We start from the raw sequence: 20,201 nt of genomic DNA on the forward strand, positions 1-20,201 counted from the left end.
TGTAAATAAACAGTCCTTTATGAGTGTTGATGCACGTAAATTTCTTCAACGTCTCGACCAGCTCCTGTGTCATGTAGGCCGATGTCAGATCCAGTTTAGTGAACGACTTCCCCCCGGCTAGCATTGCAAACAGGTCATCAGCCTTCGGTAAGGGGTATTGATCCTGTTTCGATACTCAGTTGATCATAACCTTGTAGTCTCCACAAATCCTGACAGTGCCATCACTCTTCAACATGGGAACATTGGGGCTGGCCCATTCGTTAAATTCGCCCGGTGATATGACCCCTTCACGCTGGAGTCTGTCCATTTCAATTTTGACCTTCTCCCTCATCCTGTATGGAATCACCCGAGCTTTATGATGGACGGGTCTTGCATCCGATGCCATGTGGATTTGCACCTTGACTCCCGTGAAATCGCCGATGCCTGGTTCAAGCAGCGAGGGGGACTTGCTCGGCACTTGAGTGTTATATATGTGGACTTGTATTTTCTCTGTACAGCCACCAGAGGGCTCATTCCCCAGAATCCATAATCCCATAATCCCTTGGGAGAACAGGTATTTAAAATGCTTCACAGGTTGGAGAGGCACTCTGGAGACCTGCAATAAAAGACTAAGGTCACACGTTACTTTGAGCTCACAGTGTTCAGTTTGACTCTTTCTCTATACACAACAACTGGCGACGAGATATAGTTAGTGAACCCAAAATGCAGAGAACAGTGGACATCCTGGAGAAATTTGTCGGAGGGAGATGATTGGGAAACTTCTGTGGAATGACTCGACCAATACTTCATGACCAACGAGCTAGATGGGGAAGAGAGCGCTGCCAAATGTAGAGCGATCTTCCTCACCGTCTGTGGGACTCCAACGTATGGCCTCGTGAAGAATCTGCTCACTCCAGCGAAACACACGGAGAAATCATACGACGATTTGTGCACACTGGTCCGAGAGCATTTGAACCCGAAGGAAAGTGTTCTGATAGCGAGGTACCGGTTCTACACCTACAAAAGATCTAAAGGCCATGAAGTGGCGAGCTATGTCGCTTAGCTAAGACACCTTGCAGGACATTGCGAATTTGAAGGACATTTAGAGAACATGCTCAGAGACTTTTACGTACTTGGTATTGGCCACGAAACTATACTTCGCAAACTTTTGACTGTAGAGACCCCAATCTTGATTAAGGCCATAGCAATAGCCCAGGCATTCATTACCACCAGTGAAAATACTAAGCAAATCTCTCAGCACACAAGTGCTGCTACAAGTACTGTGAACAAAGTGATGTTGTTTTCGAATCGTAACGCACAGGGCAGGTCACAAATACCTGCAGCTACACGTCCGCAGATGTCTCAGAGTCCACCATCAAGGGTGATGAATGCAAAGCCGATGAATGCAAGGCCATTAATACCTTGTTGGCGCTGCGGGGGTGATCATCGTTTCCATTCATGCCGATTCAAAGGATACGTTTGCAAGGGCTGAGGAATTATTGGATACCTCTAACGAGTGCGCAGGCGAGCTGCTAAGCCTGTTAAACCTGCAAATCACCACATTGCAGAGGAGGACAGATCCATGGAGGATCAGGACGAAATAGAGCCTCAGATAGAGGAGGCAGAGGTACATGGAGTACATACATTCACCACGAATTTTCCCCCGATAATGCTGAATGTTGAACTAAATGGACTCCCGGTGTCAATGGAGCTGGACATGTAACTTAAGCTATTTTACTGTCATTTTATCTCAATGGTTAAAAGGTGAAATGTAAAAAATACGATTAATCAGAACACGTCTTAATTTTTTCTAGGAAATTATTGGACCAATGCCATTTAACTGCCTTCATTGTGTAAATTTATCAAAAACAGAAATTAAAATAAGATGGTCCCATATTTTATGTTCACCATTTCTACTTATGGAGCTTGGGTAATTCTAATTGCTTGCTTTTGTATGTTGGGTCAAAAACACAAGTTCTTTATTAGAAATGACTTCACTCACAGCTCTTAAGGTTTAAAAACACGTTGATAAGTGCTCTATTTTTAGTTGACTTCATTAGCAATACACGAATGATTTCGATCGAGCACCTGTCAGAAAAGGAAGTTATGTTAAAAATTCTCCATTTGTTGCATTAATAGCACAGCGGAGAAATGTCAAAGTTGCTGTTCTCAGGATGTGATAGTCAGCTTTGTGTTAATACCTCCATGACATAGTACCAGTAGTATGAAAAGGGAGGACATTCTGAAAAGGGAGGGTGAACAACCAGTTGTCGTGGTGCATATAGGTACCAACGATATAGGTAATAAAATGGATGAGGTCCTACGAGACGAATTTAGGGAGCTAGGAGCTAAATTAAAAAGTGGGACCTCAAAAGTAGTAATCTCAGGATTGCTACCAGTGCCACGTGCTAGTCAGAATAGGAATCGCAGGATAGCTCAGATGAATACGTGGCTTGAGGAGTGGTGCAAAAGGGAGGGTTTTAAATTCCTGGGACATTGGAACCGGTTCTGGGGGAGGTGGGACCAATACAAACCGAACGGGCTTCATCTGGGCAGGACCGGAACCAATGTTCTCGGGGAAGTGTTTGCTAGTGCTGTTGGGGAGGAGTTAAACTAACATGGAACCTATGCAGGAAGACAGAGGGAAATAAAATGGAAGCAGAAGCAAAAGATAGAAAAGAGAATAGTAAAAGTGGAGGGCAGAGAAACCCAAGACAAAAAACAAAAAGGGCCACATTACAGCAAAATTCTAAAGGGGCAAAGTGTGTTAAAAAGACAAGCCTGAAGGCTCTGTGCCTCAATGCGAGGAGTATTCGGAATAAGGTGGACGAATTAACTGCGCAGATAGCAGTTAACGGATATGATTTAATTGGCATCACGGAGACATGGCTCCAGGGTGACCAAGGCTGGGAACTCAACATCGAGGGGTATTCAACATTTAGGAAGGATAGGCAGAGAGGAACAGGATGCGGGGTGGCGTTGCTGGTTAAAGAGGAAATTAATGAAATAGTAAGGAGGGACATTAGCCTGGATAATGTGGAATAGGTATGGGTGGAGCTGCGGAATACCAAAGGACAGAAAAAACTAGTGGGAGTTCTGTACAGACCACCAAACAGTAGTAGTGAGGTTGGGAACAGCATCAAACAAGAAATAAGGGATGCGTGCAATAAAGGTACAGCAGTTATCATGGGCGACTTCAATCTACATATTGATTGGGCTAGCCAAACTGATAGTAATGCGATGGAGGAGGATTTCCTGGAGAGTATTAGGGATGGTTTTCTCGACCAATATGTCGAGGAATCAACTAGAGAGCTGGCCATCCTAGACTGGGTGATGTGTACTGAGAATGGACTAATTAGCAATCTTGTTGTGCGAGGCCCCTTGGGGAAGAGTGACCATAATATGGTAGAATTCTTTATTAAGCTGGAGAGTGACACAGTTAATTCGGAAACGAGGGTCCTGAACTTAAGGAAAGGTAACTTCAATGGTATGAGGCGTGAATTGGCTAGAATAGACTTGCAAAGGATACTTAAAGGGTTGACGATGGATAAGCAATGGCAAACATTTCAAGATCACATGGATGAACTTCAGCAATTGTACATCCCTGTCTGGAGTAAAAATAAAACAGGGAAGGTGGCTCAAATTTAGCTAACAAGAGAAATTAAGGATAGTGTTAAGACCAAGGAAGAGGCATATAAATTGGCTGAAAAAAGTAACAAACCTGAGGACTGGGAGAAATTTAGAATTCAACAGAGGAGGACTAAGGGTTTAATTAAGAGGGGGAAAATAGAGTACGAGAGGAAGCTTACAGGTAACATAAAAACTGACTGCAAAAGCTTCTATAAATATGTGAAGAGAAAAAGATTAGTGAAGACAAATGTAGGTCCCTTGCAGTTGGATTCAGGTGAATTTATAATGGGGAACAAAGAAATGGCAGACCAATTGAACAAATACTTTGGTTCTGTCTTCAAGAAGGAAGACACGAATAACCTTCCGAATGTACTAGGGGACAGTGGGTCTAGTGAGAAGGAGGAACTGAAGGATATCCTTATTAGGTGGGAAATTGTGTTCGGGAAATTGATGGGATTGAAGGCTGATAAATCCCAGGGCCTGATAGTCTGCATTGCAGAGTACTTAAGGAAGTGGCCCTAAAAATAGTGGATGCATTGGTGGTCATTTTGCAACAGTCTATCGACTCTGGATTTGTTCCTATGGACTGGAGGGTAGCTAATGTAACACCACTTTTTAAAAAAGGAGGGAGAGAGAAAGCGAGTAATTAGCCTGACATCAGTAGTGGGGAAAATGATAGAATCAATCATTAAGGATGAAATAGCAGTGCATTTGGAAAGCAGTGACAGGATCGGTCCAAGTCAGCATGGATTTATGAAAGGGAAATCATGCTTGACGAATCTTCTGGAATTTTTTGACAATGTAACTAGCAGAATGGACAAGGGAGAACCAGTGGATGTGGTGTATTTGGACTTTCAAAAGGCTTTTGACAAGGTCCTGCACAAGAGATTGGTGTGTAAAGTCAAAGCGCATGGTATTGGGGGTAATGTACTGATGTGGATAGAGAACTGGTTGGCAGACAGGCAGCAGAGAGTCGGGATAAATGGGTCCTTTTCAGTATGGCGGGCAGTGACGAGTGGAGTGCCGCAGGGCTCAGTGCTGGGACCCCAGCTCTTTACAATTACATTAACGATTTGGATGAAGGAATTGAGTGTAATATCTCCAAGTTTGCAGATGACACTAAACTGGGTGGCGGTATGAGTTGTGAGGGGGACGCTAAGAGGTTCCAAGGTGACTTGGGCAGGTTAGGTGAGTGGGCAAATGCATGGCAGATGCAGTATAATGTGGATAAATGTGAGGTTATCCATTTTGGGGGAAAAAACACGAAGGTAGAATATTATCTGAATGGCGGCAGATTCGGAAAAGGGGAGGTGCAACGAGACCTGGGTGTCATGGTTCATCAGTCATTGAAGATTGGCACAACAGGTGGTGAAAAAGGCAAATGGTATGTTGGTCTTCATAGCTCGGGGATTTGAGTATAGGAGCAGGGAGGTCTTACTGCAGTTATACAGGGCCTTATTGAGACCTCACCTGTAATATTGTGTTCAGTTTTGGTGTCCTAATCTGAGGAAGGACGTTCTTGCTATTGAGGGAGTGCAGCGAAGGTTCACCAGACTAATTCAAGGAATGGCTGGACTGTCATATGAGGGGAGGCTGGATCAACTGGGCCTTTATTCACTGGAGTTTAGAAGGATGAGAGGGGATCTCATAGAAACGTATAAGATTCTGACGGGACTGGACAGGTTAGATGCGGGAAGAATGTTACCGATGTTGGGGAGGTCCAGAACCAGGCGACAAAGTCTTAGGATAAGGGGTAGGCCATTTAGGACTGAGATGAGGAGGAACTTCTTCACTCAGAGAGTTGTTAACCTGTGGAATTCCCTGCCGCAGAGAGTTGTTGATGCCAGTTCATTGGATATATTCAAGAGGGAGTTAGATGTGGCCCTTACGGCTAAAGGGATCAAGGGGTATGGAGCGAAAGCAGGAAAGAGGTACTGAGGGAATGATCAACCATGATCTTATTGAATGGCCGTGTAGGCTCGAAGGGCCGAATGGCCTACTCCTGCACCTATTTTCTATGTTTCTATGTTTCTATGACATAATACCTCTTATTTGAGCCATCTGTGTTTTGGCTGATACTCAAGCATCATTAAATACTCCATCTCTGGGACAATGGCTTGTGTCATTCATTGCTAACGCTTTAGAGAATTTAGCGTAGCAGACTAAGTCGTTTTTAGACCTACCACGGAGCTGCTCCTACCCAGTTGCTAATACACTTTGTTTATCTCCTGATTTGACAGTTTTGGTTCGAGCCTGAAGAAATATTTTCTTGTGTTGTAAATATCGTACTTTGTGTCAGCTGAAGTGACAGAAATTCTTTTCTTATCATCTGTCTGTCCAGGATCTCTGCAGGAGATGCTATGTTGACATGTCACTATTGAATATGTTTTGAGGTAGGTAGAATAATATAGTTATGTGAAATGAGTCGTAGTTACAATCTTATAGACTATTGAAAACCTTCACTCATGGAGCTTTGCTAGGTAAAGAGACAGTGTCCTATCGGTTTGATCTATAAACAAATACTTATTTGTGCAAAATTCTATTTTTTTTGATTGAGGGAATAGCATAGACATGCTAAAAATGTGATAGTAAATATATGTAGTGAACAATATATAGCACAAAATCTAAGTATTGTTTAAAAAAAAATCCAATTTTATATCTGCTCTCCCCGCCCCCATTATCTGTTGTTGGATTTCATCATTCATTTTAGGTAGGAAACAGGGACAAGCTCAACCCTTTTGCATGCTGCATGTGAAGGTAATGTGCAGCCTGCAAAATTGTATTCTTTCCTGCACCACATGGTCCTCAGCCTGGCAGCATAGATACCACCATCATGGTGCCATCATGCAGGATCTGAGTCTGCTCACCTGTTTTGAAATGAATTGATGTGGGGAGTCTTAGCATCACTCTTAACTACCACTGCTTATGGCAAGCCTTCCCTGCTGCCTCAGAACAAATCCCACAGTGCTGACAGTGCCCTTTTGTGGAGCAGCAGTCCTTGCAAGTTAAAATTTCAATATGAACACTGAGTTCCACTGATTGCGCCTTTGAAGATAATTCCAGTGCTGGTTGCACAAGATTTCTCACTGTGTAAATGTTAGGGCCAAAACTAAGTGAGATTTTTAATCAGGCTTGTTATCATCTTTCAAAAACTCAAAATAATATCCACATAATTTATTGACCTCCCGCTTTGAAATTATATTTTTATCAGTGTTATGACAATAGTCGTTCTTTTAATATTTGACACTGACAAAAATGGGACTTGCATAAGGAATTATTATAATTTCTTCTGTTTGATTAAAAATGTTGTTTCTTTAAAGCTAATCTGATGGTACATTTCATACTCATGATAGTACTAGCAAACATCAAGCTGCCAATAGAGCAGTTGTCATAGTAATAATCCAACGTCTTGGCAACCGCTGAATCCAGCTGTCCACAGTTTAAAAAAAAAATGACCTTGTCATTTAATGCTCAGGCTTCTCATAGCTAGCTTGTAGATATGCTATGCTCAAGATGGGGGGGCTAAATTGGATAGCCCCTGAAAATGGGCGCAAGGATCGCAATGCGTGAGTAACGCGCGCCCATTGATTGAACTGCAGGCAGCACACCAACTTTGTGCTGCCTGCTCATTTAAGTGATCTCAATGTCCAGCCAGCGCTAACCGCACTGTTCATTGGCTGGACGCATCAGCAGGGGGCCAATATCATGAGTGGCTAGCAGCACTTAAAGCTAGCCTGCACAGCTTCAAGCTAGCTTTTATCTCTTCAAGAGGAAGAGCATTGTGGCTGGAAATAGGATTGGCATAACAGGGGAGAGAGTGGGGCCCAAGGTTTCCGGACACTGCACTGGAGGCCTTGTTGGAGGAAGTGGAAAAGAGGAGAGGTGTCCTTTATCTGTAAGGGGGAAGGAGGCTGTCCAATCAAAAATCATTGGGAGCAAATAGTCGTGGAGGTCAATGCCAGGAGTCAAGCCCTGAGGACCTGGATGCAGTGCTGCAAGAAGTTGAGTGATCTCACCAGTGGTCAAGGTCAGTGAATGTATCTTCAAAAGCCTCATCCCACCAATTGCACCAGTAGCCCTAGCCACTGCTCAAATCACCACACCCCCACCATTCATCTACCAACAATCTCTATCATTTAGGACCATGACCTAGCATTCACCTGCTTCACCTCACCCTCACAGCCATATCTCACAGCTATTCAACCATGACAGCCATATCGGCCAAACAGATTGCATGACACTCAATAACACACTTCCCTGTCTCTTGCAGGAGAAAGTGGTGCTCAGCTGGAGGCAGCAGAGGGGTTGCCTGGAGCTAACCTGAGAGGGACAAGACTCCATGGAGGCGACGGTGCTGGCCATTATTGGGACGTCCATTGCTGAGGCTATGGCCAGTGGCGGGGTTGAAACCCTAGAGGATTACGGTATCCTCATATCTAATTCTCCTTCTCACATCCCACATCCCCCTCATCCTACGCTCTCTTCTGATTTACAAGCTTCAGATGGAGTAAGCATCCACCTCTTACTTTCTCTCTCCCCCGACTCCACTACCTTATCCTTGTTCCTTTTTCCTTTTCAGATACACAAGAGCTGTGACCTGGCCAGCCAGATGATGAAGACACACCGTCACTTGATTTCACACTCGCAGCCACCAGCTCAGATACTGACACTGCACGTATCTTAGAGGATAGATTAGAGGTGGGAATCTACACGTGTTGAGTCACTGGGCGTGAGTGGGCTGCAGTGCAGATGCCAGCTCGCTGGAGGGCGAAGTCGAAGACAGGTTCCACTGCAGAGGACTCTGGTGAGAACTTTGATGAGGCAGCTTACAGAAGCATGCTGATGGGTATTCATAACAAAATGCTTGGTGCATTGGCAAGCCTGCCAGAAAGCCTGCGCTCAATGTCAAGGAGCATGGAGGAGTCCGACACCAACTTGACACAGGGCTTTGCGCAGAGTTTGGAGCCCATCCTTTCCAGCATGGAAGCGATGGCCAACTCCATTAGCGGACCCAACCAGGATGCAGCATCTGATGGCCGATGTCGCAGATTCCATTGCAGCACAAGCAGCAGCCACCCAATGTCTGGGTGCTGCACTGGAAGCTCAGACTGATGTCATGCAAGGCCAGCTTGCTGCCATTGAAGCTCAGAATGTTACCAGCATGGCTATGGAATAAAGTGTGCAAAGAGGCTTGCAGGATGTCACAGTAGTCCAGGAATCTGTCTTCCAACAGATTACTAGGATAGCTGAGGCGCCGCCCTGGGAGAGTGGCTGTGGCTCCGTGGAGCACAAACCTGCTGTCCTCTCTCAGGATGACAGCTTTTGTCCTCCTACCTCTGCCACTCCATCAATGCCCTTGCTGTTGCTTGTCAGCCAGCCAGCCCAGACTGCTGCCACCCATGCCAAGATGGTGCAGTCTGCAGCCAGGCTGACTCGGCCCAGAGGTGCTCAAGGTCGTTCCACAAGGTCATCTGCAATCTCCCCCATGGAAAGTTTACAGCCTTCCACCAGCCATGCTGCAGCCTCTGCGGCCATCATCATCATAGACAGTCCCTCGGAATCGAGGAAGACTTGCTTCCACTCTTAACATGAGTTTTTAGGTGGCTGAAAAGTCCAATACGAGAACCACAGTCTCTGTCACAGGTGGGACGAATAGTCGTTGAGGGAAGGGGTGGGTGGGCCTGGTCTTTCCGCAAGCTGCGCTTGATTTCTGCATGTTCTCGGCGACGAGACTCGAGTAGCTTAGCGCCCTCCCGGATGCACTTCCTCCACTTAAGGTGGTCTTTGGCCAGGTCTCCCAGGTGTCAGTGGGGATGTCGCACTTTATCAGGGAGGCTTTGAAGGTGTCCTTGTAACGTTTCCGCTGCCCACCTTTGGCTCATTTGCCATGAAGGAGTTCCGAATAGAGCGCTTGCTTTGGGAGTCTCGTGTCTGGCATAGCACTACATTGGAGCACTAGGACAGGCACAGGCATGCCGAAGGCAGGCACTAAGAGAATGCACAAGAGTGTTTAGTTGAATTTTGTATGCAATATGGCATAATTTCATTCATAAATTTGGTTTGGAATGTTTATTTTATGGTGGCTTTTATTTTTGCTTTGTGGCCAAACGGACACTATGATGGTCAGTGACAGAGGAAAGGTAAGGTGTGGGACTGTTCGTGAATCAGGAATTGGGGTTGCAATTAGACAGATGAGTTCTTCATGGACATTCCGGACAGAAAAGGACTGTCTAGGTTGCCTCTTACCTTCCTCCTCCTCCACCTTGTCCTCCAGCAGAAGCATTGTTTCAGCACACCAGTGGTTTGCTCTTTCACATTTTGTGTGGCAGCTTGGCACTCATTGTATGTGTGCTGCGCATGATTGAGTGGGTTGCACACCGGAGTCATCAGCCATGTTGTCAATGGATAGCCCTCGTTCGCAGTAGCCACCCTTTGGTTTGCTGTGGTGGCTCAAATGTAGCTGGCTCAGCGGACTGCAGCAGAATGAAAGCATCATGATTGCTACCAGAATACGGGCATTGATCAGCAACTTTCACTGCCTATCATCATCAGCATAGGCAGTCCCCCGAAATCGAGAAAGACTTGCTTCCACTCAAAACGTGAGTTCTCAGGTGACTGTACAGTCCAATACAGGAATTCCAATTTCTGTCACAGGTCATTGAAGGAAAGTATGGATGAGGAGTCTGGTTTGCCGCACGCTCCTTCCGCTGCCTGCGCTAGTTTTCTGCATGCTCTCGGCGACGAGACTCGAGGTGTTCAGCGCCCTCCCAGATGCTCTTCCTCCACTTAGGGTGGTCTTGGGCCAGGGATTCCCAGGTGCCGGTGGGGATGTTGCACTTTAGCAAGGAGGCTTTGAGGGTGTCTTTGAAACGTTTCCTCTTACCACCTGCGACTCGCTCGCTGTGTAGGAGCTCCGAACAGAGCGCTTGCTTTGGGAGTCTCGTGTCGGGCATGCAGACAATGTGGCTCATAAGAACATAAGAACATAAGAATTAGGAACAGGAGTAGGCCATCTAGCCCCTCGAGCCTGCTCTGCCATTCAACAAGATCATGGCTGATCTGGCCATGGACTCAGCTCCACTTACCTGCCCGCTCCCCATAACCCTTAATTCCCTTATTGGTTAAAAATCTATCTATCTGTGATTTGAATACATTCAATGAGCTAGCCTCAACTGCTTCCTTGGGCAGAGAATTCCACAGATTCACAACCTTCTGGGAGAAGAAATTCCTTCTCAACACGGTTTTAAATTGGCTCCCCACTATTTTGAGGCTGTGCCCCCTAGTTCTAGTCTCCCCGACAAGTGAAAACAACCTCTCTGCCTCTATCTTGTCTATCCCTTTCATTATTTTAAATGTTTCTATAAGATCACCCCTCATCCTTCTGAACTCCAACGAGTAAAGACCCAGTCTACTCAATCTATCATCATAAGGTAACCCTCTCATCTCCGGAATCAGCCTAGTGAATCATCTCTGTACCCCCTCCAAAGCTAGTATATCCTTCCTTAAGTAAGGTGACCAAAACTGCACGCAGTACTCCAGGTGCGGCCTCACCAATACCCTATACAGTTGCAGCAGGACCTCCCTGCTTTTGTACTCTATCCCTCTCGCAATGAAGGCCAACATTCCATTCGTCTTCCTGATTACCTGCTGCACCTGCAAACTAACTTTTTGGGATTCATGCACAAGGACCCCCAGGTCCCTCTGCACCGCAGCATGTTGTACTTTCTCCCCATTCAAATAATATTCCCTTTTACTGTTTTTTTTCCCAAGGTGGATGACCTCACACTTTCCGACATTGTATTCCATCTGCCAAACCTTAGCCCATTCGCTTAACCTATCTAAATCTCTTTGCAGCCTCTCTGTGTCCTCTACACAACCTGCTTACCCACTAATCTTTGTGTCATCTGCAAATTTTGTTACACTACACTCTGTCCCCTCTTCCAGGTCATCTATGTATATTCTAAACAGTTGTGGTCCCAGCACCGATCCCTGTGGCACACCACTAACCACCGATTTCCAACCCGAAAAGGACCCATTTATCCCGACTCTCTGCTTTCTGTTCGCCAGCCAATTCTCTATCCATGCTAATACATTTCCACTGACTCCGCGTACCTTTATCTTCTACAGTAACCTTTTGTGTGGCACCTTATCGAATGCCTTTTGAAAATCTAAATACACCACATCCATCGGTACACCTCTATCCACCATGCTCGTTATATCTTCAAAGAATTCCAGTAAATTAGTTAAACATGATTTCCCCTTCATGAATCCATGCTGCGTCTGCTTGATTGCACTATTTCAATCTAGATGTCCCGCTATTTCTTCCTTAATGATAGTTTCAAGCATTTTCCCCACTACAGATGTTAAACTAACTGGCCTATAGTTACCTGCCTTTTGTCTGCCCCCTTTTTTAAACAGAGGCGTTACATTAGCTGCTTTCCAATCCGCTGGTACCTCCCCAGAGTCCAGAGAATTTTGGTAGATTATAACGAATGCATCTGCTATAACTTCCGCCATCTCTTTTAATACCCTGGGATGCATTTCATCAGGACCAGGGGACTTGTCTACCTTGAGTCCCATTTGCCTGTCCAGCACTACCCCCCTAGTGATAGTGATTGTCTCAAGGTCCTCCCTTCCTGTGACCATCAATTTCTGGCATGGTTTCTGTGTCTTCCACTGTGAAGACCGAAGCAAAATCATTGTTTAAGGTCTCAGCCATTTTAAGGCCCATCCAACGGAGCTGGTCGAGTGTGGTCAGTGCTTCGATGTTGGGGATGTTGGCCTGATCGAGAACACTGACGTTGGTGCGTTTGTCCTCCTTGGGGATTTACAGGATCTTGTGGAGGCAGCGTTGGTGGTATTTCTCCAGCGCTTTGAGGTGTCTATTGTATATATTCCACGTCTCTGAGCCATATGATTGCATACAGGCTGCACATTGAGGGAGTGGAATCTCTTTCAGTTCCAGTATAGGGCAGAGTAGACATGTAGTGCCTGGAAATCGATGCATGTGCAGTCAACAGCATCGGCACCATGGGGAAGCCTGTAATCCCAGCGAAGCCACGTGATCACTCCACCTGCTTGTCTCTGGCAAGAGAGAATGAAATATCGTCGGCTATCTTTGAATACAGAACCTCAGTGACCTCCCTTATGCAACAGTGGACGGCATACTGTGAGCTGTTGCAAATATCTCCAGCTCTAGCCTGGAAATATAGAAACATAGAAAAAAGGTGCAGGAGTAGGCCATTCAGCGCTTCGAGCCTGCACCACCATTCAATAAGATCGTGGCTGATCATTCCCTCAGTACTCCTTTCCTGCTTTCTCTCCATACCCCTTGATCCCTTTAGCCGTAAGGGCCATATCTAACTCCCTATTGAATATATCCAATGAACTGGCATCAACAACTCTCTGCGGTAGAGAATTCCACAGGTTAACAACTTTCTGAGTGAAGAAATTTCTCCTCATCTCAGTCCTAAATGGCCTACCTCTTATCTGTAGACTGTGCCCCCTGGTTCTGGACTTCCCCACCATCGGGAACATTCTTCCTGCATCTAACCTGTCCAGTCCCGTCATTATTTTATATGTTTCTATGAGATCCCCTCTTATCCTTCTAAACTCCAGTGAATACAGACCCAGTCGATCCAATCTCTTCTCAGATGTCAGTCCTGCCATCCCGGGAATCAGTCTGGTGAACCTTCGCTGCACTCCCTCAATAGCAAGAACGTCCTTCTTCAGATTAGGAGACCAAAACTGAACACAATATTCCAAGTGAGGCCTCACCAAGGCCCTGTATAACTGCAGTAAGACCTCCCTGCTCCTATATTCAAATTCCCTAGTTATGAAGGCCAACATACCATTTGCCTTCTTCAGCGCCTGCTGTACCTGCATGCCAACTTTCAATGACTGATGTACCATGACACCCAGGTCTCGTTGCACCTCCCCTTTTCATAATCTGCCTCCATTCAGATAATATTCTGCCTTCATGTTTTTGCCCCCAAAGTGGATAACCTCACATTTATCCACATTATACTGCGTCTGCCATGCATTTGCCCTCTCATCTAACCTGTCCAAGTCAACCTGCAGCCTCTTAGCATCCTCCTCACAGCTCACACCACCACCCAGCTTAGTGTCATCTGCAAACCTGGAGATATTATTCTCAATTCCTTCATCTAAATCATTAATGTATATTGTAATGTAATGTAATGTAATGTAAATAGCTTGGGTCCCAGCACTGAGCCCTGCGGCACCCCAATAGTCACTGCCTACCATTCTGAAAAGGACCCGTTTATCCTGACTCTCTGCTTCCTGTCTGCCAACCAGTTCTCTATCCACGTCAGTACATTACCCCCAATACCGTGTGCTTTGATTTTGCACACTAATCTCTTGTGTGGGATCTTGTCAAAAGCCTTTTGAAAGTCCAAATACACCACATCCACTGGTTCTCCCTTGTCCACTCTATTAGTTACATCCTCAAAAAATTCTAGAAGATTTGTCAAGCAGGATTTCCCTTTCATAAATCCATGCTGACTTGGACCGATCCTGTCACTGCTTTCCAAATGCGCAGCTATTTCATTTTTAATAATTGATTCCAACATTTTCCCCAGCACCGATGTCAGGCTAACCAGTCTATAATTACCCGATTTCTCCCTCCCTCCTTTTTTAAAAAGTGGTGTTACATTAGCTACCCTCCAGTCCATAGGAATTGATCCAGATTTGATAGACTGTTGGAAATTGATCACCAATGCATCCACTATTTCTAGGACCACTTCCTTAAGTACTCTGGGATGCAGAATATCAGGCCCAAGGGATTTATCGGCCTTCAATCCCATCAATTTCCCGAACACAATTTTCTGCCTAATAAGGATTTCCTTCAGTTTCTCCTTCTCTCTAGACCCTCGGTCCCCGAGTATTTCAGGAACGTTATTTGTGTCTTCCTTCATGAAGACAGAACCAAAGTATTTGTTCAACTGGTCTGCCATTTCTTTGTTCCCCATTATAAATTCATCTGAATCTGACTGCAATGGACCTACGTTTGTCTTCACTAATCTTTTTCTCTTCACATATCTATAGAAGCTTTTGCAGTCAGTTTTTAAGTTCCCAGCAAGCTTCCTCTCATACTCTATTTTCCCCCTCCTAATTAAACTCTTTGTCCTCCTCTGCTGAATTCTAAATTTCTCCCAGTCCTCAGGTTTGCTGCTTTTTCTGACAAATTTATATGCCTCTTCCTTGGATTTAACACTATCCTTAATTTTCCTTGTTAGCCACAGTTGAGCCACCTTCCCCATATAATTTTTACTCCAGATGGGGATGTACAATTTTTGAAGTTTATCCATGTGATCCTTAAATGTTTGCCATTGCCTATCCACCATCAACACTTCAAGTATCATTTGCCAGTCTAGTCCAGCCAATTCACGTCTCATACCATCGAAGTTACCTTTCCTTAAGTTCAGGACCCTAGTCTCTGACTTATCATCATCATAGGCAGTCCGTTGAAGCGAGGATGACTTGCTTCCACACCAGAAAAGGATGAGTTCACAGGTGTTTCAATGAAGGACCTAATATTCCAGGAACTGAAGTACATCGTGAAAGGTGGAAGATGCCTGTGCGTGGATTTTTTTAACGTGGGGTGGGTGTTACACATCAGCCACCACACGGGTTTGACAGAGCTAGATCTTGGTCCAGTGGCAAGAGTTTTCCACGACGACTGGAGACCAGCTCTGCTGCACGGACCCAGTGCGCACACATATCGCAGTGTGGGATGACCCATGCTGCCCCTAGGCCCCTGGCCCCGAACTCGTGCCTCTCCTAGGCCCCGATCACATGCCTCTGTGTGTCCCGGTAATTAACTGTGTCACTCTCCATCTTAATAAAGAATTCTACCATATTATGGTTGTTCTTCCCCAAGGAGCCTCGCACAACAAGATTGTTAATTAGTCCTTTCTCATTACACATCACCCAGTCTAAGATGGCCAGCCCTCTAGTTGGTTCCTCAACATATTGGTCTAGAAAACCATCCCTAATACACTCCAGGAATTCCTCCTCCACCGTATTGCTACCAGTTTGGTTAGCCCAATCTATATGTAGATTAAAGTCACCCATGAAAACTGCTGTTCCTTTATTGCACGCATCCCTAATTTCTTGTTTGTTGCTGTCCCCAACCTCACTACTACTGTTTGGTAGTCTGTACACAACTCCCACTAGCATTTTCTGCCTTTTGATATTCCGCAGCTCCACCCATACAGATTCCACCTCATCCAAGCTAATGTCCTTCTTTACTATTGCATTAATTTCCTCTTTAACCATCAACGCTACCCACCTCCTTTTCCTTTCTGTCTATCCTTCCTGAATGTTGAATACCCCTGGATGTTGAGTTCCCAGCCTTGGACACCCTGGAGCCATGTCTCCGTGATGCCAATTATGTCATATTCGTTAATTGCTGCCTGCGCAGTTAATTCTTCCACTTTATTACGAATACTCCTCGTATTGAGGCACAGAGCCTTCAGGCTTGTCTTTTTAACACACTTTGCCCCTTTAGAATTTTGCTGTAAAGAAGCTAGACACATAAAAGTTCATTGCTACGGTTACCTTCACAGCCACTGGCAATGCAGTCCTTGTTGTGCTCAGAGATTGCAGTTGTGGTTACAGTCGTGGCAGATTTCAGTGAGGACGTCCTTACTGAAGCATAGACATCACACACATTGTTGCTTGTTGAGGTTCAGATCAGAGAATTGCTCCTTGAACACCTTGGCTGGATATGGTCTCTTGCTCCCTTCTTCCCCTCCACCTCCTCCTCCCTCTTGTCCTGCTCTGCATGCCCTCTGTTCATTCTCCAAATCATGCTGTATTCCACGGGGAATGTCTACTCGTGCACACATGTTGGGAGCAACTTGTTTGTGCAGAAGCCTTGAAGTCAGCAAAAAGTTGTTCAGCACCTGACACACCACTCCCTGTAGACTCTTGTGACTTGAAACAACTATAGATAACACCAAGCACTTGTAAAATTGTAGCAACAGCCAGAAGAAATCAACCTGCAACTAACCTGTATGTAGTTTATGATCCCTTTAAATATTGTTGGATGGGGGTCCTTCCTGAAGCTGAATCCGTGTTCAGCAGTGCTAGGTTAAGAGAGGATGTTGCTGGAGCGTTGAACTCCAAAATGGCACCGCTGGTGTCAATTCAGTGTTGCACGCTGATTAATATTATGATCTGCCTGCTTTGCATACTTCGGCGGACGTTCACTGTGTGCACGCTAATGCCCTCACCAATATGGCTTCTAGTGCGATTTGCTCCACAAGTGGATGCCATTTTGAGCTCTAAGGGCAATTGCATCACCCCAAAAACAGGCGCTAATGAGCCCATTTGCTCACCCAAGATCTCTTACTGTAAGGGCATATTATTTTTCACTGTTGCGTTTTGTAGTTTTATAATTTTATCTCAGCACCTTTGCCTTATTTCCAGATTTATGTCACAAATCACAAATGGTAATGATTGGTTATTCACAATAAGCCTGGAAATCTCATTTTGAAAGATGCATTCTACTCTTCTGCTTGCTTGATTACTCAGGCATATGGCAAAAACCTCCAATAGACCAAGAGAGTACAGATAGAATACTTGTTCTAGCATATGTGAGACCAAAGGAGATATATTTACATTTCTACTCTGCTAGAGTGTTAAAAGGGCACTGTCCTTGGGTGCATTGACATCAATATTAACAATCACAACTTAACTTTAAAAAGCGCCTTTAACCTAAAAAAACATCCACGGCGTTTCACAGATTGGTATCTGGAAAATGGATAATGAGCTAGGAAAGGAGAAATTAAGAGAGGTGACTGAAAGCTCAAAGAAATGGTTTGTCAGGAAGCTTTTAAAGATGAAAAGAGAAGTGGAAAGGTGGAGAGGTTTAGAGAGCGAAATTCAGAGAGTAGGAATGCTCAGCTGCCAATGGCAGAGGGAAGGGATGGTGGGCTAGAGCAGATTCCAGGGAAAGGTTTGGGTGAGGACAAGGATTCTAGGTCAAGGTGATAATCGTGATATGTGCAACAGAGTTTTGGACTAACTGAAATTAATTCAGGGTGGAGAATGGGAAACCAACAAGAAGAACATTGGAGTAGTTGGGTTTGAGGTGACAAAGGTATGTAGAGAAGTCAGTGGGGAGTCAGGAAGCGGAGAGGGACGTTGCTGAGGCCTACAAGAGGCCCAACAGGAGCATCGGCAGTTCGAGAGGCCAGCCGGTGCAGCTGCAACAGGGAGGAAAAAAGGAGAAGGAAATCGAAAGGTGACGTCACAGCCAAGGGGGTAAGTGACTGGCTGGTGATTGGTAAGTAGTTTTTCTTTTTCTATATCAGTAAGTAACCTTTAGCATTGTTGTTGTCAATTTAAGTTTATCTAAGGGTTAAGTCATGGCAGGACAGCTCGGACATGTGTTATGCTCCTCCTGTACTATGTGGGAAGTCAGGGACGCCTCTGGTGTCCCTGACGAATATGTGTGCGGGAAGTGCATCCGCCTGAAGCTCCTGACGGACTGCATTGCGGCACTGGAGCTGCGGGTGGAGGAACTCTGGAGCATCCACGATGCTGAGAATGAATAGCACTTTTAGTGAGTTGGTCTTACCGCAGGTAAAGGGTACACAGCCAGATAGGGGATGGGTGACCAACAGGAAGAGCAGTGGAAGGAAGGTAGTGCAGGGGTTCCCTGCAGTCAACCCCCTGCAAAACAGATACACCGCTTTGGGTACTGTTGAGGGGGATGACTCATCAGGGGAGGGCAACAGCAGCCAAGTCCATGGCACCGTGGGTGGCTCTGCTGCACAGCAGGGCACGAGAAAGAGTGGGAGAGCTATATTGATTGGGAATTCGATTGTAAGGGGAATAGATAGGCGTTCCTGCGGCCGCAACCGAGACTCCAGGATGGTATGTTGCCTCTCTGGTGCAAGGGTCAAGGCTGTCTCAGAGCTGGTGCAGGACATTCTGAAAAGGGAGGGTGAACAGCCAGTTGTCGTGGTGCATATAGGTACCAACGACATAGGTAAAAAATGGGATGAGGTCATACGAGATGAATTTAGGGAGCTAGGAGCTAAATTAAAAAGTAAGACCTCAAAAGTAGTAATCTCAGGATTGCTACCAGTGCCACGTGCTAGTCAGAGTAGGAATCGCAGGATAGCTCAGATGAATACGTGGCTTGAGGAATGGTGCAAAAGGGAGGGATTCAAATTCCTGGGACATTGGAACCGGTTCTGGGGGAGGTGGGACCAGTACAAACCGGATGGTCTGCACCTGGGCAGGACCGGAACCAATATCCTACAAGGAGTGTTTGCTAGTACTGTTGGAGAGGAGTTAAACTAACATGGCAGGGGGATGGGAACCGATGCAGGGAGACAGAGGGAAATAAAATAGAGGCAGAAGCAAAAGATAGAAAGGAGAATAGTAAAAGTGGAGGGCAGAGAAATCCAAGGCAAAAAACAAAAAGGCCATGTTACAGCAAAATTCTAAAGGGCAAAGTGTTTTAAAAAGACAAGCCTGAAGGCTCTGTGCCTGAATGCGAGGAGTATTCGGAATAAGGTGGACGAATTAACTGCACAGACAGCAGTTAACGGATATGATGTAATTGGTATCACGGAGACATGGCTCCAGGGTGACCAAGGCTATGAACTCAACATCGAGGGGTATTCAACATTTAGGAAGGATAGGCAGAGAGGAAAAGGAGGCGGGGTGGTGTTGTTGGTTAAAGAGGAAATGAATGCAATAGTAAGGAGGGACATTAGCCTGGATGATGTGGAATCGGTATGGGTGGAGCTGCGGAATACCAAAGGACAGAAAACGCTAGTGGGAGACCACCAAACAGTAGTAGTGAGGTTGGGGACAGCATCAAACAAGAAATAAGGGATGTGTGCAATAAAGGTACAGCAGTTATCATGGGCAACTTTAATCTACATATTGATTGGGCTAACCAAACTGGTAGCAATGCAGTGGAGGAGGATTTCCTGGGATGTATTAGGGATGGTTTTCTCGACCAATATGTCGTGGAACCAACTAAAGAGCTGGCCATCCTAGACTGGGTGATGTGTAATGAGAAAGGACTAATTAGCAATCTTGTTATGCGAGGCCCCTTGGGGAAGAGTGACCGTAATATGATTGAATTCTTTATTAAGATGGAGAGTGACACAGTTAATTCGGAATCTAGGGTCCTGAACTTAAGGAAGGGTGATTTCGACAGTATGACGCGTGAATTTGCTAGAATAGACTGGCAAAGGATACTTAAAAGGTTGACAGTGGATAAGCAATGGCAAACATTTAAAGATCACATGGATGAACTTCAATACTTGTACGTCCCAGTCTGGAGTAAAATTAAAATGGCTAACAAGAGAAATTAAGGATAGTGTTAAAACCAAGGAAGAGGGATATAAATTGGCTAAAAAAAGCAACAAACCTGAGGCCTGGGAGAAATTTAGAATTCAACAGAGGAGGACTAAGGGTTTAATTAAGAGGGAGAAAATACAGTATGAGAGGAAGCTTGCAGGGAACATAAAAACTGACTGCAAAAGATTCTATCAATATGTGAAGAGAAAAAGATTAGTGAAGACAAATGTAGGTCCCTT

Source organism: Pristiophorus japonicus, chromosome 4 (genome assembly GCF_044704955.1).
Source record: "Pristiophorus japonicus isolate sPriJap1 chromosome 4, sPriJap1.hap1, whole genome shotgun sequence".
Lineage (NCBI taxonomy): Eukaryota > Metazoa > Chordata > Chondrichthyes > Pristiophoridae > Pristiophorus > Pristiophorus japonicus.